A 25125-nucleotide genomic window follows, 5' to 3' on the forward strand; every position below is an offset into this window, starting at 1 on the left:
GTGTGGCCCGAAATGCTGCAGAAAGGTGAAGCGACGCTCTTGAACCTGACGACCAGGAAGCGGTTAGTGACCTGAGCAAGAACATTTCGGCACAAGTGAGGCTGAAGTCGCCGAGGAAGGGAAACCTTGAGCCTACAGCCCGGTCTCTGTGAAAACGGAGACTGCAGGCGTGAGGCTCCCTGGGGTTCTCGCCACCTCCCCTCATTTATTCCTTGTAGTGGCCTCTGAAGACAGGCGTTACTTGTGCACATTTTGAAATAAACAGGCAATCCGAGTCTCAGAGAGGTTCGTTTAGGTGCTCCTCACCACGCAGTAAGCTGACGCACTGGGACTCCAACCTTGCTCAATCCTGCCTTTGAAGTCTGTATTTTTCCAAGTGGACCACAGCAGTTAGTCTATTTTTGTAATATTGGATAAGTAATTTAATTTCTATGGGCACGAGTTTACTAATCTATGTAATTACAGATGGAGAGGGTTGACAAAAATTATAGACTACAGAAATACACAAAATAAAGAGCAAACATTCACCCACTTAGCATTATCAATTTAATCTCCAAACCAGTTTTTTTTTAATTTATAAAAGTAATAAGATTGCGTGGTAAAAACTCAGCTAATACATAAGGTCAAAAATGAAACTTAATTATTTAAAAGTCTTTTTCCATTTTTAGCACTCAGTGATTCCAGGACGAGGCTCCTTGATCCTTTTGGTTGTCCCGTTTCCGGGGACGACTGAAGGCTAAAATACCGTCCCCTTCCCCACACTCTGTATAGAGACCCCCGTTGGGGTGACCCCATGGTGGCAAAAGGAGAGCCCTGAAGTAGAGGTCAGCAAGCCTGGGGCTGGGTGCAGCGCTGTGGAAGACCAGCTGGCTGTCCTTGGGCAAAGCATCTCATTTATCTAGACATTGGTTTCCTCTGCTTTGACCTTTGGTGACTCGAGAGAGAATGAGCCACTGGGGGGAGACCACGGGCTGGGGGGCTTGCTCACCCTCACTAGATGCTGCCCTCCATCTAGGGTGCTGCCCTTCCCCCACCCATCCTCCTTGTCCCTGGGGCATCTCCCCTCCATCGTAAGGGTAGGGAAGAGACTTGCGGGGAAGGTCCGAGACCGGTGTCGTGGGTGCCCTGTCTCTCAGCAGGTACCATCCGGGGACACCTGCCTGCCTGTGGCAGAGCCCAGCCCCCGCTACTTCCCGGCTGATGACTTTGGGCCAGCCACGGCCTGTCCTTGATCAAGGTTTTTCTTTTGTAAAAGGAAGATCACGGTCGTCACTCTTTCCACAATCTAAGAGAGTGCTGATGATAAAATGAGATAAATAATTTAAAAAAATTCTTTTATCATCATTATGCCTCCTGCTAATACTGTTTCTTAGACTCTTGACAGACAGCAGGAGGGAGGACCGTGAGAATCCAACTATTTCCTTTGGGAGGAGCCTGAGGGCAACCGACTGGGTTACTCAAAGTCAAAATGCTTCCTCTGCACCCCGTCTTCGGTGTGGGGACAGCTCTGAGAAGGGCCAGTCCTGCGTGGCAGGTGGGCAGTGACCGGCTGCTGGGTAAGGACGAGCTGCAGAGCCTCCTGATTTCTCAGACAGAGGCCCCTGTGCGAGGGCGGGTTTGGTCCCTGGGATTGAAACGCTCACGGTCACACGTTTGGTGCAAACTGATGCGTGGTGGCAGAACACCTTTCTTCTCTTGCTGCTGTGGAGTCGCTCTGCTCTACAAGGTGAACTTGATGTTCCCCTCAAGGCTGCTTCCTGGCTGGACGGGGAGAGGAGCTGTGGTAGAGGCCAGAGACCAAGAAAGCCCCTTTACTCCTAACAGTGGGCATAACTGATGTTCTCCCGCCCCTGGGCCTGTGACCAGAGTCATTGATGCTTTAAGGGGCCGTCTTCCGACTCTTTGGCCTCTGGCCTAGAACATCTGCCCTCTTAGGGACCACGTCACTGTGGTAACTGAAGATTAAGCAACCTGGTTGCCAGCCCGTCCCCGTGGCCACTCAGTGCCGGGCGATCAACAGGCCCAATCGGGGCCCCCAGTTTTAAAGCCAGTAGCGCACGGAGCACGGAGTCCCAGGCAGGTAAAGCAGACTCAGGTGTGTGGGACGGCATGGAGCTCCTTGGACTTCTGGAGGTGGTCATGGTGGAGAGAAGGACCAGCAGGTCATTCTGGACAGGAATGTGGTACCGTATGGACGGGCTGGAAGGAGACTCAGAAGAACAGGTACCGTAGACCGAAGATTTAGGAGGCAGCAGAGATCTGGGCAGCAGGGGGAAGGGAAGAAAGAAGCCTGGAGACCAAAATCTAGAGGAAAGGAAGAGAAGGCCTGATGGTGAAGGAGGGAACATATCAAGACTTCAGAGCAAGCGATGAGAGCACAGTGAGCAAGTGCGAGGTTGGAGGAGCTCGGAGGCCTGGGGAGCAGAGAGCCTCATGGCTGGTGGCGCGGTGACAGGGACAGCAGCAGCGGGCTGAGTGTGCTGGAGGCCAGAAGTGGGGAGTGTGGACAGTAGTGTTTGGAACAGATGGACCCCAGATGAGAACAGGTGGGGGTGTGGCCAAGAAACGGGGCACGCCACAGAGTAGACCCAGTGGGGGAAAGATTGGAGAGTGCCAAGTGCACACAGCAAGTGGGGAGAAAGGGCATGGACAGGAGTGTGCAGAGGTACGGACAGAGTGGGAGGGGCATGTAAGTCAGGACGTGACTAAGGGTGACGTGCCCTGGAGAAGACGAGAAATGGAGGCGACGGCAAGAAGACACCGTAAGGAGACGGGACCGGGGAGCTGGTACCGAACGCATGAGAATGGTGGCTTAGGGTCAGAACCGTAGGCGTAGGGAGAGCAGAGGAGGAACGAGGGGTGGGTAGCCCCGGGAAGTAACTCACCTTTGGGAAATTGGGGCGAAGCAGAGAGAACGTCTCCCTCCAAATTCCCAGAAAGAGCTGGTGGGGCCTGATGGCCCGCTGCCTGTCTGTTCATTAAATGCTGCTGGCTTCCTCGTGCTTCTTGACCGAAGAGAGAATTTATATCCTTGGAACACACTCTCTAGAATTCTCTACGGTTTCCCGGATTCCATCTCCGGATTCTTCACCATTCCTCAGACTCCCTTGAGGGTGGACCTCTGTGTGGACTCCTCTGACCTTGACTCGTCCCTGGAGGTACGGTCCATTGTCCGGACAGCCTGGGTCCAGGTCTCCCCTTGGGGAGTCTTGAGAGTAACCCGATGTGCTGGGCTAGACTTGGAATCTAGGATGTGATGATTCAGGTAGAATTTGCCCTTAGTTGCCCTCTTTTGGCTTGATTCTCAGGCCCACTAATTACCTGGATCATTGCACTTCTTCCCTCTTAGAGGAAGCTCTGACTTCTCAGAGCTCCTTTGCGGCCTCCCTGGAAGGTGCTTAGCAGAGGGGTGAAGGGGGCGAAAATAGGGAGGTTGCTGAAGTAGGGACATCCCACTTTTAGAGGATGTGCCCACCGTGGATGTGAAGGAATAGGTTTGGGACGGAGCAGGCACAGCAAGATGAGGCCATCATGGGTAAGGGCTGTATGGTCCAAACGTCTATTTCAACTGTCTCATTCCATCTGAATCCCTTAGCATTTAAAACACGGGCTGATGGGTACAGGCACCCTAGGGAAGCTGTGAGCAAGACCACAGTGGGGTGTAGGATTTAATTTTATTTGTTCCTGGGCCAATGGGAGATTTTTTTCTTTTTTCTTTTGGCATTTATCGTATTGTATCCCAGAAACACTTTATGAATGAAATAATGTGTGAGCATCACCGGTGTGTCTGTGGGGTCAAAGAGTGGTGTTCAGTTAGAGGCGTGAGTAATGTTTGAGTCATGGATCTTTGGAGAATTAAATCAGTGCAAAACATTTTTTTTGGAAACGGAATGAACTCATGTTCTCAAGGGTCTGCATAAACACAAATGGTGTACCTAGGTTAAAAGAAGAAAAAGATGTGCTGTCCTCAATCATTGGGAATGACTTAACTTCACCTTTCCTGCCTCGTTGCAACCACTGCTTTCTTTGATGGTTTCCCTCCTCATTTTTAAATGAAAAATCCAGTTTGGAGACATTATTCACACTTATCAAGAAGCTTTATCTGATTTATGGATGATAAAGTGAAGCTAGATAAGTCAGAGACGTCCCTTATTTGAGAAAAACCTTGGACAGTCCAGAGGGTTTTTGTTGATAGAGATTGTGAGGAGAAGGGGTCCTGGGAGGGGGGTTTTGCTAGAATGGGGAGATTGCTGTGGGGGTGAGGGAAAGATAAAGGAAGGTTATTCAAGAGGCAGGAGGCAACTCAGGCACCAGAGGCAAGACTTGTGACTCATGGGACTGAGGCAGGAAGGGGACGACACCTTGCTCTATGAGGTCACAGCTAATCTTTATCCATGGCACTTATCACTGCCCCCGACTTACCCTGGGGAAGTGGAAGGCTGTTAAGTTCATTTCCGCAGGGATTCGGGGCAAGTCAGCTGCAGTTTGCTACTGCAGCTGGATCTTCGTGTGAACTTGGAAAACTTGGCACCTTATTCGGTGGGCCATAAGACGGATTTTGGCTTTTCTCCTGTGCATCTTTCAGAAGAGTTCCTATGCTGCAATTTGCCCACAGGGTCCTTGAGGGCGGGACCGTGCCATTATTTTCCCTCATCGTGGTATCCCCAGCACCAAGCAAGAGCATTGCACGCAATGAATGGGGCCCTTGGAAAGTGCTGGGGAGCTGGGACTCTTCATTCAGGGTGTGGAGAACACGTGACCTCTTCAGAGGCAACGAACCTTTGGGCAAAGCTCGGGACGGGCAGATTTGGGTATAGGATGCCATCTTTATGAAGAGTGGGGGGCATGGATCTGCGCCTAAGAGAACTTTGGTGGAGCCTGATGGGAAATGTCCTGAGGACCTGTTTTGCATTCGCGTGGTTCCTGGCTGGCTTGGGAGGTTGAGCTTCCCTCTACAGGCACCCGAGGCTTCCTGACTAGCCCTTTGACTGGCATCTTGTCACTGGTCAACCCAAGTATTGTGATAGCTGGCCAGCTTTGAGTTCTGCGTGTCATGTTCTTGGAGTAGTCTAGGGTAGGTGTATTAAGAAAGGCCTGTTCTCTGCCTCTAGGTCCTGGGGGCGGGGAAGGCAAGCTTGGTTGGGTGGCTGGCTCTTCCCAGGTGTTGGTCTTCTCCTGGCCCCCTGACCCGACTGCCTCACCTTGGTCCCATCCTTGCCCAGATCTCCTCCTTGGGGCTGTGTGAACTGAACGTCCAGGGGAGGGTGAGTCTTAGAGTTCTCAGGGCCCTCCGAGATCTTCCAGTCCAAGAACGTTGTGTTGTCACATCGTCCTTCACTTGACCATCAGCCGGCCTCGCGGGTTAGAAAGAATGGCCTTAGACTGTGATGGGAGTCAGTCGGTGGTGTCGAGTGCTGGGAATAGACGCACACACAGAGGGAAGGTGGGGGAGTCAGCTCTCTGCTTGTATTGTAACCTTTTAAGTGGGAGTGGGGTGGGGAACACCGAGTCGGTCTTTAAACCATTGCATTGCCATTGGGAGCACGGAGGGCAACTGTCCCCTGAATGTGTCTGGCAGTCAAACGAGAGAAAAAGAGCAGAAGCTGAGGTGGGAACGACTTGGATTAGACATTCAGAAGAACCAGCCCCGGGGTGGGGGGGACACTGTGACCAATAGTGATTAGCAACTGTAGCCTCCCAAGGAGCCTTTTAAAACTAGGAACAACTCTTTTCCTGGATCTGGGCTGGGTGTGGAGGTCTTTGTGTGTGGTTACGGAGGGCTGGCCCATTTGATTGTCCTCGGATGCCTCCGGCAAGCCCAGCAGCTGAGAAAGCCCCAATCTTTAAATCCGGGGGTGCTGGGAAGAGAGGAGGGCAGACTGGGAGCTAGGGAAGGTGGGGGAGGGGAGCAGGTAGGTGATCGCCGAGGGCTGTGCGAGGACCATCTGTATTTCATTAGGGAGTTGCCACTCTCACCCTCCTCTCTCTCTCTCTCTGTCTCACACACACACACACACACACACACACTCACCACACTTCCGTCTCTTCCTCATCCATAATTCCAGGGGAGATGCTGAAGGCATAGCACATCAGACCCTGGCTATCTCTTCCTGGGCTTGACGGGTTGACGGGTGCGGCTCTTAGGGCTGAGAGCTGGACCCGTGTCCCGGAGCCCGGCTTCCCCGCCTGGCGCTGCCTCCGCCTTCACGCTGTCTCTTTACGGAAGCAGGTCCTTTGTCTCGGCAAAGGAGGGCTTCCCTGGATCCCCCAGCTCTGCCCAGCCCCTGTCTGAGAGCATCCGGGTGGGATGAAACCACAGCGAGGGAGAGGGGTGGCGGTAGACCTGGTCCCTGGTTCCCTGGCTGGGCTGGGTGAGCTTTGCCTAATTAGCATGAGAATAGAGAGCCTTTCCTGCCTCCTCCCTGGGGATGGAGAGGAAGGGGCCCAGGCTCCAGCTCCATCCTGCCCCATCAGAGCTTCTGGGACTGAAAACGAGTGTCGCCCCGGTCCTCCAGTCCTCTGAGGACCCAGGACCCACGGTACTGGGAAAAGCTTTGACAGAGCCTGCGGGTGGATCTCCACTCCAGATTTTCCAGCTGTCCCTGCCCCCCCACCGCTCGAGAGAGCAGGATGCCCGAGATGGCTGGTGATGCAGAAGGTATGTGCTTTTTCAGTTCTGGTGCTGATGCTGTGTGTGTGGTGAGGTCTCTGTGGCGCAATGGACGAGCGCGCTGGACTTCTAATCCAGAGGTTCCGGGTTCGAGTCCCGGCAGAGATGGTCACCTGGCAGGTGCCTCTTTTATTTTGCGTGCTGTCATGCTAGGTTCATAATTACATTTATCTCTCCCTGGAGGCTCTGGGGAAGAGAAAGGAAACCTCTTTCCTTGGGAATCGTGGACCTCCTCTCCTTTTCCCTTCCCTCCCTCTTCATGCTTTCTCTGTTCCTCCCTTACGGATTTTCATTGTCTAGTGGAGGCTCAGACGTCTGCTGCTTCTCTCTGCTCGGCCCGACTGACACAGCCATTGAATCCTTTGCCTCCTAGGACCATCCACGGGCACGCAGGGACCAGGGTGCCAGGGCACGGGTTCGGGGACCACTGCGGTTCCCTCCTTCTCGTCTGAGAACTCAAACAGGCAGACTGACCCATATGCCCCTGAGGAAACGTCCAGCTGTCCTCGACGGTAAGGGTCCCCTTGCCCGGGGTGGCTCAGGGGGCGGGTGGGGTCATGCAGAGGACAATTTATTCACCATCATTGTCATTCCTGGAGCTTTCCGTGCTAAAGCTCTTCACCCACTTTCTCGTCTGCAAGGTGAGATGTGGTCATCGCTCTGTCTTCGTGGAGTAAACCGCACAGCAGCACACGGATTATCCGTGGCAGACGGACTTGTCCGGGAAACTCTGAGGTCTCCTGCGCCTGGGGAAAAAGTTGGTAGCCTTTCCTGTCTGCAGGGAAGACTCTGAGGGTGGCGTGTGGGTGTTATTTCCGGAACTCCCCGTCGCCATCAGGACATCTCACCCCGCCTCTTCCTCCTTTCCCTTCTGCTCTCCTGCCCTGCCTCATCTCATGGCCACTTTCAGCAAGGCTGGGAGCTTGGGTTTCTACTCTGGGCTGGGCGGGCTCTCTCCCCCTGGCGTACTGCAGCTCCAGCCTATTAGAGCGAGCCGCCCATGCTTGGACGTGACCTCCACCCCAGCTGAACCCAGGAAACCTGAGACACACCACACAGCTCTCCTCCCTCTGCTGGGGTGGGGAGTCAGTATCTCTCCTACGTGGGGCTCTGCACGGGCATCCAGCGGACGCAGCCCTGCACTCAGGCTCCAGGAAGCTGGCACGGGGTGAGGGGGGCCAGTCCACACAGGGTGCCGCCAAACCATGCCAAGCGGTGGGAGCTGATAGGGCAGATAGGAGGACTCTGGCGGGAGCCTTTAGGACACCTGCACGTCTGCAGCAAATTGAAACTCCTGAACTTCATTTGAAGTGGGATAGTGCTTTACAGAAACTTAGAATTCTCGCAAGAAGAGCCCACAAGGCTTTACCCTTCTGAGTCCTTTTGGAAGAACACCAGCTCAGGTATTCACTACCTCCAACAGCCCCACGGACGTGCCCTTCGGAGGATACCGGTGTGGACTAGAAATTCCTGGGCAGACCCTTCTGGAGTCTTTCTTTATTGTTAGCCCTGCTCATCCTAGATATTTTTGCTTTAAGCTCTGAGGGGAAAAATCATTGCGTGGGGGATGAGGTGGGGAGAGAGTTTGGCAAAGGGGCCCGTGTCACCTTTCTCACCCATGTCCAGAATATTATGTCACCGGGGGTCCCCTTCATCGTTCTGTTGGAACGTGGCTGGTCCACCGTAAGAAGTAGGAAGGTTGTCGCTCTATCACTGTTCAAAGTTGGGGCAACGGTGCCCATGCATTATGGCCAGTTCCAAGGCTTGCTCCGTTCTAGAGGTTTTCTAGGAATAAAGGCTTCATGAAATTGTGGGGGTGAGGGTTTAGGGGTGGAAATGGGGAGGGGACGTGTGCCCAAGTGGGCACTGGATTGAGATTTGTTCAAATGTTCGATCAGGGTGCAATGTAGCCCAGCCCCTCAGGTGAGGCTCAATGCCGGTGAGGACTGAAGCCCGTGGACCGCCCCCAAACATGATTTTAGCCAGCCATTTCCATTTCCTACCTTGGAATTAGAAGATCTTGGTTGAAGAACACCTCTCTGAACTTGAACTGCTTATTTATAATGACAAGGTTGCTTTATGTGTCCTCCAGATGGCAAACTGAATGAGAAAGTCCATGGTACGACTCTGCACAAATATATAGCCTATGTCACTTCTGGGCTTGCTTTCTGTCTCCCCTTGGCATGCGGAAAGCGTGCCTGGCTTCAGAGTAGGGAAAGGTCAGGGTCTCAATGGTCAGCCGCTGTCCAGAACATCCAGGGTGGCGGTGAGCCATCATCTGGGGCCGACATTGACTTGCACTCCCCAAGAAAGAGGATAGATTGGACCTTTGTGCAGGTGGGGTCCTTCAGAGAGCAACCGTTCTCTCTGTGCCTTAGCTGGGAGCTTCGTCTCAGCCGGGTAGGTAGAGGTACCTGCTAGCTCCACCGCTCAAGGGAACTAGAAGCTTCCACTTACTCACACATCACCCAGCCTTCAGCTACCTCAGTCTCTGAGGAAGGGGTATCCTGGGAACTTGAAGAAGGGTATCATAAGGACCGGGGGGCAAGACTTTTCACTTTGGTAAAAGTTTCTTTATGTGTGATAGTAGCTTTTTCTGAATAGGTGGGGGATGACTTCTGATTTATGAATATCATAATGGCTGTATTGTAAAGAGCCTCAGACTCTACAATAGAAATCAGTGGTTTCTTTGAAAGTCACTTTCCTGGAGGACTCAAATGCTTCAGAGGTGCTGGGGGTGGTCATTAATTACAGAGTATGTGGGCAAGATGTGTCTTATTTATTATTGTATTCTCAGTGCCTGAAATATGGTAGGCATTTGATGGATATATTTAAAGAATTAATGCTGACTTAGATTGGCTATAAATTATGTAGATGGGAGAGAAAGAAATGTAGCTTCAGGGATCAGGGGCACAAGCAGTATCTTCATGCATGAATTCATTAACTTTACAAATATTCATCAAGCTCCCATGTCGTGCCACTTCCCATGACCCACCAGGATCCACATTAGCACTGCCTGCTTCCCGCACGGAGTGCGTGTTCCCATGGCAGAGATAAGGGTTGGGTGAGCGAATGTTACTATGATAGAATTGTAGGTCAGTGTACCTGCTGGAAGAACCTAACTGATGATAGAAGGTAGAGTGATGTGAGGCGTGGTGGCCACGGAAGACTTTCGCAGGAGGTGACATTGAATGAAGAATGAGTGAAACCAGAGAGATCAACTAGACCAGAGAATGGGCGGTCCAAACAGAGAAAGAGCCACAGCAGAGACCCTTAGGGGGGCGCCAGCTGGATGGCTTTGGAGGAAAGCACCGAGGTCAGTGGCTGGAGCGGAGGGAGAGATGGGGAGGTTGGCTCAGGGTTGCCTATGGGGCATGTCATAGAGGGTGAGGTTCTCAGCCCTGTCACGCCCAACTCTGCCTTGCATAGTACGCCTGCTATTTGCTCGCTTCTTTACTTTCCTGGGATGAAATTCATAGGTAGCGTAACCTTCCTGCGCACGATATTAAGTCAGTTTAATGTCTTCGTAATATAAGACAAAAATGAAAGGAAAGAAATGTACAATAAGTGATACATACAGCACGCTGGCAGTCTTACAGTTACACGAAGAATCACCTGTGGCACGACAGCTATCACGTATTCACAGACCAATGCAGGCACGCCTCGTGGCTGACTTAGGCATCACGAGGGATGTCACGTACCGGCAGTGTTGTGGCTTTTCAAACTGGTGAGCACTGCTGATAAATTTGTGATCAAGGTAAATTCAGTCTCCTCGCAAAGATTGCAGCATTTTGCATTCAGGCGTAATTGAGGACGCTTTAAACCATGCAGAAAGCTCTCTGCATTTGTATGTAAAAGCAAGTGAAATTCTAGGCCCAGATACCATCAGCTAGCTTTCCAGTAGGTCTTCCAGAAGAACCTCGCCACAGGAGGTGAATCTCCATTGTGTGAGGTGCACCTGCCCATCACAGGACGCGGGACCCCAGGGGCCCTTTCGTCTACAGCTAGTTGTGGTGCCCGGTTGTTACCAGAAGTTACAGCAGATTCTCAAAACACTTCCTCAGGGCAATTCCAGACGTCAGGCTTGTAGGTCAGGCTCTCCTTTGTGTTAAAGAGAATCATCAGTGGGTTTGAGCAGTCGAGTGCAGGGATCTGGTTTCCGTGTTACAAGGCTAATTTTGGCTGTTGATGGAGACTAGTGTGGTTGGGGACAGGGGCGTGTTTGCAGGTCTGCTGGAGGCAAAGCCTTCTGGAAGCGGGGAGGCGTGGCGCGGTGGTTCCCAAGTGCTGGTGCCCGTTGCATCAGCGGAGGAGGGTTTTGGAACAATATCCACCTACAAAAGTGATTTATCAGCTTTGGAGAGCCGAGCGGGCCTGGATCACTTACATTTTGCCTGAGAACTAATTACTTTTATTTATTGCCATTACAACAGTTGTCACCTACTAGCAAAAATGTTCGTTTTGTTTGTGTTTAAAAGGCATAGCAAATGGAACTTCCTCCCCCAAACATTATTTCGGTGTTTACGTCCTTAGCGATTTCTGTAAATTACAATGGAACAGGATGTCTTTCAACTTCTCAGTGTCCTCCTTAGCGGGTGGATCTCTATGCCTCTGTGATGATAATGCTGTTCCACTGAGAGCTCCGAGGAGGGCTCCCTGGAGAGAACGGAGGGAGGACGGGGATTCGATAGGAGGCGCTGGAAGAGGAGCTTAGCGGAAGAGGCGACCGCCTGAGGTCGACGGACCTGGGTCTCTGTCTGAGGTCTGGCTGCTTACCGTCTGTGTGACCCTGGGCGTGCACTAGGCGTCTCGAGCCCTGACTTCCTCATCTGGAGAGCAGCCAAGTAACACCTAGAATGAAACGAGGGAAAATGTAAAAGTGTCTGGATAATTAGGCACACGGTAGGAGCCAAAACACATGCCAGCTTCCTTTATTTGTGGACAGCCATCAGCCTCGTTTCCTGGAGACCGTGGTGAGGATGTGGGGGGCTTGGCCACGGGCCACCTGTTGCTGTCCCTTGGAGATGCCCGGGCATAGTGGATTGCTGGGTGGGGGGGAGGGGAGAAATGCATAGAGTTGCCCTCCAAGAGCACGTCTTCCCCTGTGGTCACCGTGGGGACCCTGCCTTGTAGCAGTCATTGTGCGGCACGGGGAACAGACCTGTGAAGCCTCTCTTGTGAGCGATGCACGGCCTTGAAGCCTGGGATGAGGCAGGTGTGTCCATCCCCGTGGTGCGGGGAGAAGAGACCGGAACGTGGCCACTGGGGTCCTGGCCGGGGCCCTTCCTGGGATCGATCCCTGCGGAAGACCCACCTCTGGTCTCCGAGGAGCGTCACCTGGGAATCACTCACAGCCCCTCGTTATCTTTTCTTTCTTTTGCTACATCTGCAGGCCGCTTTTGAGGAGAGAAATAGTACCGTCCAGGATAGCAGACGGCGTGGAACCAAGTACATGTATCTTGTAGGGATACAAGACTTTTTTTCTTTTCTATTGATGCGCAAACTTCTAACAGTGTTTTCAAAACACTTGTCCCTAAGTGTGCTTCTGACAGCGGAGGAGTGCGGTGGCTTACCCCCAGGTGTCAGGAGCGGAGCCTACGGTGGCTTTGGCCAAGTTCGGCATTTCCTTCAAGTCTTCTGCTTTGTGCTACGTTCTAGTGCAAACTTTGGGTTCTACTTTCTTAGATCTGCACTTGGTAAGGGCGAAAGATAACTAGCCGGTCTTAACTCTGACAGTAAAAGTGATGCCTGGCGTGCCCAAGTTATAAAAGCAAAGAAATAAATATGTTCAGATTAAAAATGAGCTTATGAACTGAGCGTCCACTCAGAGATGAAGGGGAAGAGAATCTAGAGACAAGAGAATCTAGAGACAGGTTAAGGAGCTAGAAACCTGACGGGGAATAAACACTAATCCATTTTCTCATTCAAAAAATGTGTAGTTAGTAACCACTTTGTGCCAAGCATTGAGCCAGGTGCTGGGATACTCTGCCGAGCAGAAGAGACACATTGTCACACATGAAGTTGAGGCTACGGGGGCATCTGGGTGGCGCAGTCAGTTGAGCATCCGAGTCTTGATTTTGGCTCAGGTCAATATCCCGTGGTTGTGGGATCGAGCCCCACGTTGGGCTCTGCACTGAGCACCGAGCTTGCTTGGGATTCCTTCTCTCTCTCCCTCTCTGTCTCTCTCTCCCTCTGCCCCTCTCCCCTGCTCTCTCTCTCTCTCTCTAAAATAAATACAATGAAAAAAATTTTTTAAAAATTGTGGCTGTGAGTGAAAGGGTGATCCCTGGAGCAGAGCAAGTCTGCAGTGAGGAGCTGACCTCTTCCCGGAGGCCAGGAAAGCTTCCAGGCAGTGACTCTGGAGTTGAGTCCCAAAGATCAGTAGGAAACAATGAGGCAGAGAATGCAGGAAGGAGCTTCCCAGGCAGAGGAACAGGGGGTGCCAGGTTCTTGCAGTGACGGAGAGCGGATGAAGAGAGGCGAGGGCGGTCACGCCGTGGAGGGGCAGGTGGAAGGAAGGCGACATGGAGTCAGAGAGCTGGAGAGAGAGGCAGGGGGCTGACCCCCCAGGACCCGGTAGGAACTACAGCGGGTTTTGTCCTTTTCTGAAAAACAGGGGGAAACCACTGGGAGTTTTAAGCTAAAGAACTGCATGATTAGATTTGCATTTTAGGAAGCTGGCTCCGGCTGCAGGTCAGAGAACAGCGTGGAAGGTGCCAGGAGAGAGGGGGAGCTGATGAGAGTCACCATCGGGGTGGCACCGAGGAGCAGTGCCGAGTGCTGGGGCAGCTCTGGCGGGGACGATGATGGAGAGAGAGGCAAGAAGATGGGTTGTAGAGCTACGTGTGAGCTGAAATGTGCAGGATTTGGTGACAGATTGGAAATGATAGAAAGAGGAAGGCCTTGTCCAGGGCGGCTCCATGATTTCTGGCTTTCGTCCCGTCGACCGGGATAAGAAACACGGCAAGAAGGCCAGGTTGGGGTAGAAAACGGTAAGCTGTTTTGTGCTTCTCATTTTGAGGTGCTTCTGAGATGACCAAGAGATGTCGGGTCTGCATGAGGTCGGGTCTGACCTGCTGATCTGATTTGGGGAGTCGGCGGCATGTTGATGGACTTGGGGCCAAAAGCGCGAGTGAGGTCAGCTGGGGAAGGTGCCGCGTGAGAGGGGCCGGGGTCGAGCTAAGACGACTCCAGCATCGAGAAGAGGAACAGAGGAGAGGAGAGGAACCGGGAACAGCACCGCTCCCAAAGCCCGGGGAGGCAGTGCCCACGGAGGCGTCTGGGGGAGTGCCACGTGTTACTGATGTGTCCAGAGCGGTCATAACTAACATAACCGTTGGGTCAAGTGGCGTGGCAGTTGGTGGTGGGAGCCGTCTCAGCGTCTGTGAAACATCAAGACAAGAAACCAGACTGCAGCCGACCGCGGCAGGGACGAGCTCAGAAGGTCCAGGCCACTCTCAGAACTTTGGCCGAGAAGCTGGTGACCTGGAGGGCAGGGGGGAGCCAAAGAAGGAAACCTTTTTTGTTTTCCTACTTTAAGGTGTCCGATTATGGACGCTTTCATAAATAAACCGGATGGAGCATCAGGGGGCCGTCCCTGATCTCGACAGCGATCAGCTCACGGCCAGCCTGTATCTGGACCCCCACCCGTTTAGTTTGTGGCAGAGACTTGAGCCCCTTGAAATCCACGAAGGAAACTGTTGAGAGGGAGAGTTTGAATATTCGGGAGAGAGAGAGAAGCGAGGCACGGATGATCGCCAGGGTCTGTGAGAAGGTGGAGGCGAATGGATGTCGTGCACGCGGGAAGGGGTCACCTCTGGGAAGCTGGCAGGTGCCCCTTTATTACGGCTCCAGCACAGACAGAGGGTGAAAAAGGGACGTGTGTGCAGATCAGACGTCGGGAAGGTAAGAGACCTCACCTGATGGCAGAGCCAGTCCACGCCATCCTCCCCCAAGTCCTCCTCCTCCTTCCAAATTGAGTTGTCAGAGAAGGTGGGACCAGGAGGACGGTGGATGTTTGAAGAGAGCGTGGAACGGTGTTGGGTTAGTCATTGTGAACAGAGTGAGAACGCAGCAGGGAGGTGGAGTGTTTACTGGACGGTTTTAAGAGCTCATTTGGAGGAGACGGATTGGCCCAGAGAAACAGACTCCATTCACGTACCTCTATGTGCACATTTGTACGTCGGGCTTGTTAGTGTTTGCTTTCATAATATAGTATCGTTGCCACTCTTTTGCCTGGCGGGGGAATGTGTCTACGCGCATGTGTGTGTGTGTGTGCTTTACGGAGGCCATAGACTCCACAATCTCCCGAGCGAGTGATCAGAATGTATAGATCTCAAAAGGGAGGTGATTTTAATGCTTCCAATGTAGATGTGACTCACGGGCGTGGGCGCCTGTGTTTTGCATGAGTTGTTTCAGGGTGCCACCTGCTGGAAAGCGCTCGCAACGTCGCCAGCCGGGTTTTTCCAGCCTTCCTTCTCTGGGACGTCCACGTTCTCGCCCGGGGCATGCACCCTCTGATTCGGGAGTGGCGTTTCGTAGATGCTTCTTTACCTTCCTCCTTCGTGTTAAAGCAGGAACACCAAAATGCGTTCTTTTCTGCCTTGGTTTTGGCCAAAGACCACACGTCCCCTGTTTCAGGGCATGTGTTGTCTGTAAACCTCATCCGTGATCCATCTTTGAAAGACGACAAGTAAAATGTCAGATTTACCTAGAAAGAGCGTGGGGAAGAAAAAGAGTGTTGGTTAGAGGTGTGGGAAGTCTAGGCTACAGAGACCAACTTTGTCCAGGTTATGAGATGTGCTTCTCGGAGTTTCTCAGATCTGGGATTAGTTCTCCAGCCCTTCCTATGCCCAACTTCCCGCCTCGTTTCCTTAACTAGATGTGCATTTCTTCCTGGTGTCCAAGCTGGCCCTTCAGGGCCCTTCTAGTTGGCCGTAAGTGATCTTTTTTATAGTCTAACTGGCCCAGAATGCCGTGTCCGTTAACGGTTTTTCTCCAGGGCGCTTAGGTCCCACGACGAAACTGCTCCTGGTGTCCAGCTTTTCATTCCATAATTTCTTTCCTTCAAATTAACTGACACTATGGGAGAATTCTGGGACAGATCGCTCTAATTGCTTCCTCTCCGTTCATTCAGTCAATAACTCTTAATTATGGTCATTTTACATATACAAATTCAGTCATGACTCATAGGGAATTCAGTCAGAGCGACGTACTGACTCATTCACAGGAAAAGCAGTGCTCGTTCATTTGCTCAGCTGGTCTCCATTAAGTGCCTGCTCTGTGACAGAAGTTTTGGAAGCCGGTGGGGGCCATCGGGGGCAACGAGGCGGTCATGACTGGCCTTGGCAGACGGAGCTTGCTGTATAGTGTGGAAAACACTTGATTATCATCCCGACGAGACTTCTGCTGAGTTCTCCGCTAGGGGAAGTCCAGACGGTGTCACGGACTACTTGGAAGCCAGAGAGTTATGGAGGGCTTCCTGGAAGAAGAGGTATTAACCCGTGACCGAAGGCGAGAACACAGAGATGCTGGGTGGGCTATGGGGCAGAAGCCTGAGAGTCAGATTGTGGAGAGGCTGATAAACCTTTTTAAAGTGTTTGGGTTTTTTTTTCCCTTAACAATGAGTCTAGTTGACCTCCATTTCCACACACACTTAGGATTTTTATTTTCTTGTGATGAGAACTTTTAAGAGCTACTACTCTTGTAGCAACTTTCAAATATACAATATAATAATTATTAACTATACTCACCATGCTGTACATTACATGCTCAGCACTGCCTTCACCCATTTCACTCACCCTGGCCCCCACCTCTGGATTTTATTCCAAGATTTTATATATATATATATTTTTTTTTAATTTTTTTTAACGTTTATTTATTTTTGAGACAGAGAGAGACAGAGCATGAACGGGGGAGGGTCATAGAGAGAGGGAGACACAGAATCGGAAACAGGCTCCAGGCTCTGAGCTGCCAGCACAGAGCCCGACGTGGGGCTCGAACTCACGGACCGCGAGATCATGACCTGAGCCGAAGTCGGCCGCTTAACCAACTGAGCCACCCAGGCGCCCCCCAAGATTATATATTAAGAGCAAATACCAGGAGTGCCTGGGTGGCTCCCTCTGTCAGGTGTCCAACTTCGGCTCAGATCATGATCTTGTGGTTCCCGGGTTCCAGCCCCGTGTCGGGCTCTGTGCTGACCGCTCAGAGCCTGGAGCCTGCTTCGGATTCTGTGTCTCCCTCTCTCTCTCTGCCCCTCCCCTGCCCATGCTCTGTCTCTCCTGTCTCTCAAAAAACAAATAAATGTTAAAAAAATTTTTTTAAAAATGGAGCAAATACCAACCAATGAAAGATTTTAAGTGTGTATGTGTAAGGGGATGGTGACCACACTCAGATTTCTATTTTGGGAAGGTTATTCTAGCTGATATTTGGAGCAGGATGGAGGGGAGGCCTGATCAGGCATGAGTTCGAAAGTATGTGTGATGTGGGCCGGGCTTATATTAGGGCAGTGGAGCCGGAGAGAAATTGATGGATCTGAGAGAGGTTGCGTGGGTGGAGAAAGCTTGCTGGAAATTGGTTGTGAGAGGGGGATGGGAAGGAGAACGGCCCAGGATGGCACCCAGCTTTCTGTGTTGGGCAGAGGACGGAACGGACGCTTCACTTCGTGAAACAGGGAGTACAGGACGAGACGCAGATTCTCAGAAGGGCCTGGGGGACGAGTGTTCCCCCTTTGGATGTGCTGAATTTGAGACCTGTCACGTGGGGGGGGCAGGTATGCCAGCGAGGACCTGGCACTCTGCAGAGAAATCGGGCCAGAGGCACAAGTTAGGAGTCACCCACCTGTCGAGAGTAAATGGATGTGCAGCGTGTGGTCAAGGGCTTTCGGAATGTAGAGCGAACAAGGAAGAACGGCCAAGAAGGAGCCCCGAAGACCCCATCACTTAAGGAATCGTTACCGGAGGCAGAAGCCAGCAAATGAGGCCCATCAGAGAGGAAGAAAACCAGGAGGGCTGCTGTGGAGCCGGGTGAGAGAAGCTTCTAGAAAGGGTGCCTGTGGCACCGTGCAAATGTTGCTCAAAAAAGGACTGGTGTTTTCTGTGGGATTTAGTGATAGGCGGCCTCGTCAGGTGCGGTCCCGGTGGCGAGGCAGAGGGGTTCTGGGAGTTCACAGTGGGGAAAGGTGAGGACGTGGACGCAGGGAGTTTATAAAGCCAAGCTCTCCCTCGCGAATTGGAGTCTGGGGGTGTGAGCGGTGGGAGCTGAAGGTGCGGGTGTGATGAGGGAGTGAGGTGTCAGTTTTGGAAAGGGGTTGGTTGAGAATGTTTCGCTGCTCGTGGAAGTTCTCGCGCAAAGGATCAAGAGGGAGTAGTTAGTAGGTGGTTGAGTCCCTAAGGAGGCAGCCAGAATTAATAGGAAAGTTATGGTGCCCTTCCGTATTTAGGAACCATTCTAAGAGCATCGTCTCGTTTACAAAGCCTCGCTGGGAGGGACTGCTGCTAGCGTCCCATTTTCTGAGATGAGGAAACTGAGGCACGGGTGGGCTGTGGGAGGAACCAAGGTCCTGCGGTAAGTGGCGGGCTGGGAGTCAGGGCCTGGCATCTGTCTTGAGACTTGTGCCATTAACCCCAAGGTCTTGCTGTGGGATCCGCAGCCCAGCTGGAGACTTAAACAGGACGTTGCCACCTCTGTCCTTGTAACTGAAGAGAGAGAAGACAGGGTGGCCTGGAGGCAGGTGTTAAGTCGGTCAGTGTTGCTAGTTTCCTAGAAATGCCGTAACAAATTACCCCAAATGGGATAGCTTACGAACTGCAGAGATTTATTCTCCCACAGTTTTGGAGGCTGGAAGTCTCGATAACGTATCATCAAGGTGTCACTTTCCCCGAAGGGGTTCCCTGGCTTGGGACTGCACACCCCCAATCCCTGCCTCTGTCTCCACATGGCTGGTTTCTCCGGGTCCCAGACCTCTCTCTGCCTTTCTCTTACAGAGACACCCGCCACTGGGTTTAAGGCTCACCCTAAATCCAGAATGATCTCACCTTGAGATCCTTATCTTAATTGCACCTGCAAAGATGATTTTTTTTTTTTCCAAATAAAAGTCACGGTTCCCATGTTTGAAGATCTGGGTGTCTACTCTGGGGCCACTATTTGACCCACTGCAGTTAGAAAATTAGATTCTGTATCTTCCGTGAAGTAGGAATATAAATAATTTTCTGAGACCGAACTTAGATGTAGAGGGATCAAATATCTGAGGAGAGTGGAGAAATCTTGACGTAATTATTATTGACACCTGGAGTCAGCCGAGGAGGAAACGCGTGTTTGTGCAGAGCGAGTCTGCTGTCACTAGCTGATAGTTGTGTGATCTTCTCCAGCAGCCTGGGCAAGAGTGGGGAGCGCTGACTGTTGACATGTCTGAGTTACAATCTGGGGAGAGGGGCGTGAATGCAAAGGAAGGGCAGAGGCTCGGGGGGGTTAGGATATTGGCGAGTGGTGGTTTTCTATAGATGGCCGTAGATGTGAAGCCAGATGTGCGTGGAAGTGAGGTCAGAAGGGGCGAACGGTTGGGTCAGAAGTCGACAAAACCCTGGGCTAAGTCAGAGAACTGGCTGTAATAATAGGCGGTTATTCCCCGAGCACGGTATTGGGCTGCGTCGTTTCACATGAAGAAAGACGCTGGCTGCAGCCGAAGGAAAGAGAAGGTTGAGAGAGATGGCAAAGGCGAAGAAGGGAGAAGGCAGGAGTCTGGACAGGCCTCCCGGGTGGACCCAGAGCCCCACGGGACAATGGCAGGGCCGGCTGGAGAAGGCGGCCAAGGGCGTGCTGTCCGACCAGCCCTAGACTTGATGGTGCAGGCTGTGGAGGCTGGTGTGGTGGTTCCCTTGGGAGGCCGTTCAACAGGGTAGGCTCTCGAGGGAGACAGAACCAGTGGGGTGTGTGTGTTGTGTGTGTGTGCCTGAGAGAGGGAGAGAGGAAGAGAGGGAGAGAGGACAGGAGGGGAGGGAGGAGGGGGAGAGAGAGAAGGGAAGGGAGAGGGAGAGGGAGGGAAAGAGAGAGAGAAGGGAGGGAGGGGAGGGGAGGAGAAGAGATTTACTAGAAGGAATTGGCTCACACCGTGATAGAGACCGAGTTCAGACCAAGGAGAGCCGAGAGTATGATGCTAGTCTGAGTCCGAAAGTGTGAGAATCAAGAGTCAGTGATGGAAGTTCCAGCCCAAGTAGAAATTCAAAAGGCAGGGGACTGATGTCCCGACCCCAAGACTGTCAGGCAGAGAAGAATAATTCTGCCTTATCTGCCTTTTGTCCTGCTTAGGTCTTTGACGGATTCGGTGAGGCCCGCCCACCTTGGGGAGGGCACCTTGGGGAGGGTGTTGCGCTGTCCTGAACTCATCCTTTCAAACGTTAATCTCATCCAGACACAGCAGAATAATGTTTGACTAAATATCTGGGCACTGACGACTCGGTCAAGTTGACCCGTAAAATTAACCATCACAAGCGTCTTGATTACGTGTTTAGTCTTAATATATGGGTCTGAGTCTCAATGAAGGGTGAACAGTAATATTTCTAAAGGTCCTTCTAATTATAATTTGTTTTTGCTTGTTTTCAAAGCTGAATTCCAAGCCCTTGGTGTGGAAAACATCTTAGCTGAGTATAATTCAGAAATGGTACCTGTGAATCCACAGATCTTAGAAACTGATGGTTATATTCAGGGTCTGGCTATTACTCTCTACTTCTGTGCCTCCCCCTGCCCTGCCACCTAATCATAAAGGATTAAATAGAATAACGTTAAAAGGACAGCCACAGGGGCCTCTCATTGACACACAGTTCCAGAAGGTTCCTGGACAGCTCTGCTTCACTGAACGCTGGTGAAGCCGGGACGCTGGAGAGGTCAACTCTGAGGTGAGTTTCTCATTCAGGTTCACGTAGAAAACTTGCACTCAGGGAATGCATTCCAGGTCACTCCTGATGCTTGAAGTCTTTCCCTTATACAGGCGGGTGGCTGTGTCTTATAGGGGGTGGCCTGTGTCTTACAGGGGTGGCCTGTGTCTTACAGGGGGTGGCCTTTGTCTTACAGGGGGTGACCTGTGTCTTACAGGGGTGGCCTGTGTCTTACAGGGGGTGGTCTGTGTCTCATAGGGGAGGGGGTGGCCTGTGTCTTACAGGGGGGGCCTGTGTCTTATAAGGGGTGGCCTGTGTCTTACAGGGAGTGGCCTGTGTCTTACAGGGGGTGACCTGTGTCTTACAGGGGTGGCCTGTGTCTTATAGGGAGTGGCCTGTGTCTTACAGGGGGTGACCTGTGTCTTACAGGGGGTGGTCTGTGTCTTATAGGGGAGGGGGAGGCCTGTGTCTTACAGGGGTGGCCTGTGTCTTACAGGTGGGTGGCCTGTGTCTTACAGGGGATGGCCTGTGTCTTACGGGGGTGACCTGTGTCTTACAGGGGGTGGTCTGTGTCTTATAGGGGAGAGGGTGTACTGTGTCTTACAGGGGGGGCCTGTGTCTTACAGGTGGGTGGCCTGTGTCTTACAGGGGGTGGCCTGTGTCTTACAGGGGGTGGCCTGTGTGTTATAGGGGTGGCCTGTGTCTTACAGGGGGTGGCCTGTGTCTTACATGTGGGTGACCTATGTCTTACAGGGGGTGGCCTGTGTGTTACAGGGGTGGCCTGTGTCTTACAGGTGGGTGGCCTGTGTCTTACAGGTGGGTGACCTGTGTCTTACAGGGGGTGGCCTGTGTGTTACAGGGGTGGCCTGTGTCTTACAGGTGGGTGACCTGTGTCTTACAGGGGGTGGCCTGTGTGTTACAGGGGTGGCCTGTGTCTTACAGGGTTTGGCCTGTGTCTTACAGGTGGGTGACCTGTGTCTTACAGGGGGTGGTCTGTGTCTTACAGGGAGTGGCCTGTGTGTTACAGGGGTGGCCTGTGTGTTACAGGGGTGGCCTGTGTCTTACAGGGAGTGGCCTGTGTCTTACAGGGGGTGACCTGTGTCTTACAGGGGGTGGTCTGTGTCTTATAGGGGAGGGGGAGGCCTGTGTCTTACAGGGAGTGGCCTGTGTCTTACAGGGGGTGGCCTGTGTCTTACAGGTGGGTGACCTGTGTCTTACAGGGGGTGACCCGTGTCTTACAGGGGGTGACCTGTGTCTTATAGGGGGTGGCCTGTGTCCTATAGGGTGAGGCGGTGGCCTGTGTCTTATAGGGGGTGGCCTGTGTCTTACATTCGGGTTTGTCTGAGATAAAGATGGGACCCCCTGGAGGCAAAGGGCTGAGATGTGGCACCTGTGTCTGCTTTGGGCTTAAGGACAGGAGAGCGTCCCCAGGGCAGCATCCCTGTCCGTGGCGCACGCAGGTCCAGCTGGGGTGGGGTTCCATGAGAAGAGCCATGAGGGGCAACGTCTCCTCAGGTCGGGACACTTTATCTTCTCGGCCCTTGGAATGTCCTCCATTTCCGCACCTGGTGACTTAAAACATCCTCCGAGCTCCAGACTCCTCTGTGTCACCTTTCCCACCTTCCCTCCCCACCCGGCCCGTGGGGACCCGATGCCCTCCCTCCGTCACATCCTGTGCGATCCTGACATGGTGTTCCCTGTGCGGTATCGCGTGTCCCTTATCTCTCCGTCCCCCACACAACGACTGACACAGAAGATGCGAAGGATTAATTGAGGCTGAAGTGATTGTATTGTGGCTTATGATGGGTTTGTCACTTTCTCGCTTGTCACCACCTCTAGCAGCTCTTTTATGCCAGTCACGGTGCTAGCAACTGGGAGAATAATGATCCCCACGACCCACGAGGTCCTGACCCTCGTGAGGCGTGTGTGCAGGTAGCAGAGACTGACAGGACAGACGGGAAGGTGGCAGAAACAGGAAATGGGGCGGCTGCCTTGGTGATTAGTGTGTTATGAAGGGAATAAAGAAGAGACTGACAGCTGTCCCCACTTTGTTTGGGATGAACAGGAAGTCTTTGCCAGTTGGTGAGGCGGGAGGGGACTGGGAATTCTCCAGCAGGAGCACCAGGGCCCCCCAGCCATGGGGTGGGGTAAAAGGGCCACATGAAGGACCATGGCTGGGGAGGCTGGAGAGGCCAGTGAGGTTGTGCAGAGAGACGTGGGCTGGCCCAGAGGCATCATGGCTGGGAGGGGGACGCTGCTGTCTGGGGATAATGGGATGTGGGTTGGAGATGTTCTAAAGATACAGATTGACCAGACCGGCGGATGTGATCCGGTGTGCGGGTGTGAACGGTGATAAAATGGGAACCGGGCACGTCTCCGACTGGAGTCGTCGGATGGCCGTGCACTGATTTGGGGAGATTTGGAGAAAGACAGGCTTAACAGGTGGGTTTACAAGGAAGACACAGGGCTGCACACCCAGCCGTTCTGGTTTCTTCCTGAACAACGAGGTGAGACCATTAACCAGGGAAGGATGCGGTGGCTTCTGTTCTCCAGTGAGATCCTCAGCGGCTTCATGTGTCAGTGCTTCTTGGGTTTCTGCTTCTTTTTGACCCCAGTGGGTTCCTACGCATCTGTGCTTTTGTTTTCTGGAAGGTGTTAGTCGTGACCTTTACCGGTTTGGGGTTTTTTATTTATTTGTTTTGGGGATGAGACATAAAATTCTGTGTCACTGCCTGTGTCGGCCTGTCCTGTGTGGGGGCGAGAGCGGGCAGGTCGGTGGGCCACCCGAGGTGGGAGAGCGGATCCTCAGGGTTGACGGAGGGGCTTCCTGAAGGCTCCGGAGGAGCTGGAGATGGGCGAAAGAGAGCGTATGTAGGCGCCATGCAGAGAAAAGGAGGCCCGAGGAGTGAGTACAGGCCGAGGTCAAGTTCTGCTGTGTGTTGCACAAAAAGTGCATCTTGCACATCGTTTCCACCTGCCGCAGACTTTTGGTCGAATTGGCTCTTCTGTAGAGGCCGCCCTGGTGCCCCTGCTGTGCTCAGGGCAGTGTGGAGGAGAGTGGGGGCTGCCCAAGTGGCCCGTGCTCATTTGGGTGACATTAGCTCTTTTTTTATTATTTTTTGTTTTTTAATGTTTGTTTATTTTTGAGAGAGAGAGAGAGAGAGAGACAGAGTGGGGAGGGGCAGAGAGAGAGGGAGGCACAGAATCCGAAGCAGGCTCCGGGCCCCGAGCTGTCAGCACAGAGCCTGACGCAGGGCTGGAACCCACGGACCGCGAGATCATGACCTGAGCCGAAGTCAGGGGCTTAACCGACTGAGCCACCCAGGCATCCCTATTGACTGGGATTTGAATTTAAAAAAATATTAAAAGAAAAAGCTAAATGAATGTTTACTTCTTTATTTTGAGAGACAGAGAGAGTGAGCGAGGGTGGGGCAGAGAGAGAGGGAGACACAGAATTGGAAGCAGGCTCCGGGCTCCGAGCCATCAGCACAGAGCCCGACACGGGGCTTGGACCCACAGACCTCGAGATCATGACCTGAGCCGAAGCCGGGCGCTTAACAGACCGAGTCACCGAGGCGCCCCCTGGGTGACATTAATTCTTTACCGTGAAATAAACCATTCACACCCCCAAATGTATATAGAATATAGAAACAGTTTAAAACGTGTACCTACAATCATAAACTAAACACTCAAGTCCCAAGCAGTTGTTTTGACAACTGGGGTTTTCGCCCCCAGCCCCCACGGGTGACCCTCGAGCCCCTTAGCTTTCTGTATGTTTTATCTCAAACGCAGTTAGCCCGAAATAATCAGTTACCTAGTTTTGCTTATTTTTAAACTGAATATACACAGTTCCCTTATGACTCTTTTTGTTCCCTCATGACTGTGTTTTCTGAGATTTACCCACGTTCTTCGAGGCACAACAGTTTGTTTACGCTCATCGATGTATGATATGAAGACACCACAATTTATTAATATATCCGGCCTCCGCGGGGCACATGCTTCGTTCCCAGGCTTTCTCTATTATGAACCGCGCTGCTGGAAGGTTCTCGTATCTCCTCGTGCAAGGGTCTTCAGACTGTGTGCTTGGGAACGAGATGGCTCCGTCCTGGGGGGGGCTCCTATCACCCAGGTGTGTGGCACCGCTTTCACAGTGATTCTACCAATTTTGGGGTCAGAGACCTTGCAGAGGTGGGGACAGACCTACCGCGTGGTCACCCCACACAGAGCCAGCCACGGGGCGGGAAACGGGGGACACTCTCAGGCCAGCGCGGTTTGGGCCGCACGTTTTCCCCGACGTTCTGTTTCTTCCTCCACCGACTCCCGTTCTCAGACCCGAGTGTCTCCCGCCACGTGGGTGGAGGAGTTTGGAGGCTCTGCGGAGGCTGAGACTGTCGCAAGCAGGAGGTCTGAAGCGAGGGGCAGGAGAGGCAGGGGGCGCCGAGGGGTCCCTGGCAAGCAGTGCACGGGGGAGTTTGACTGGCACGTGTTGTGCTGGTGCTTCCTGGCCCAGACTGGGAGGGTTTTGCAGCCGGGAGCTGCCATAGTCACCGTGGGACTGATGCGAGAAGTGCCGGTTTGGGAATC

The 25125-nt window shown here is 52.6% G+C and overlaps 1 long non-coding RNA gene and 1 other non-coding gene across 2 annotated transcripts; one reads left to right on the forward strand and one right to left on the reverse strand.

The window, feature by feature from the left end:
* Nucleotides 1–532: 532 nt before the first annotated feature.
* LOC122475821 lies at nucleotides 533–6640 on the reverse strand. Its single transcript, XR_006295313.1, has 3 exons — nucleotides 6032–6640; nucleotides 2886–5414; nucleotides 533–2304 (listed from the first exon to the last, which is right to left on the reverse strand). It is a non-coding gene; the product is annotated as an uncharacterized LOC122475821 (long non-coding RNA).
* A 64-nt stretch (nucleotides 6641–6704) lies between these two features.
* On the forward strand, nucleotides 6705–6778 carry TRNAR-UCU. Its single transcript has one exon. It is a non-coding gene; the product is annotated as a tRNA-Arg (tRNA).
* Nucleotides 6779–25125: the final 18347 nt, after the last annotated feature.

This window comes from Prionailurus bengalensis, chromosome E4 (assembly GCF_016509475.1).
Source record: "Prionailurus bengalensis isolate Pbe53 chromosome E4, Fcat_Pben_1.1_paternal_pri, whole genome shotgun sequence".
Lineage (NCBI taxonomy): Eukaryota > Metazoa > Chordata > Mammalia > Carnivora > Felidae > Prionailurus > Prionailurus bengalensis.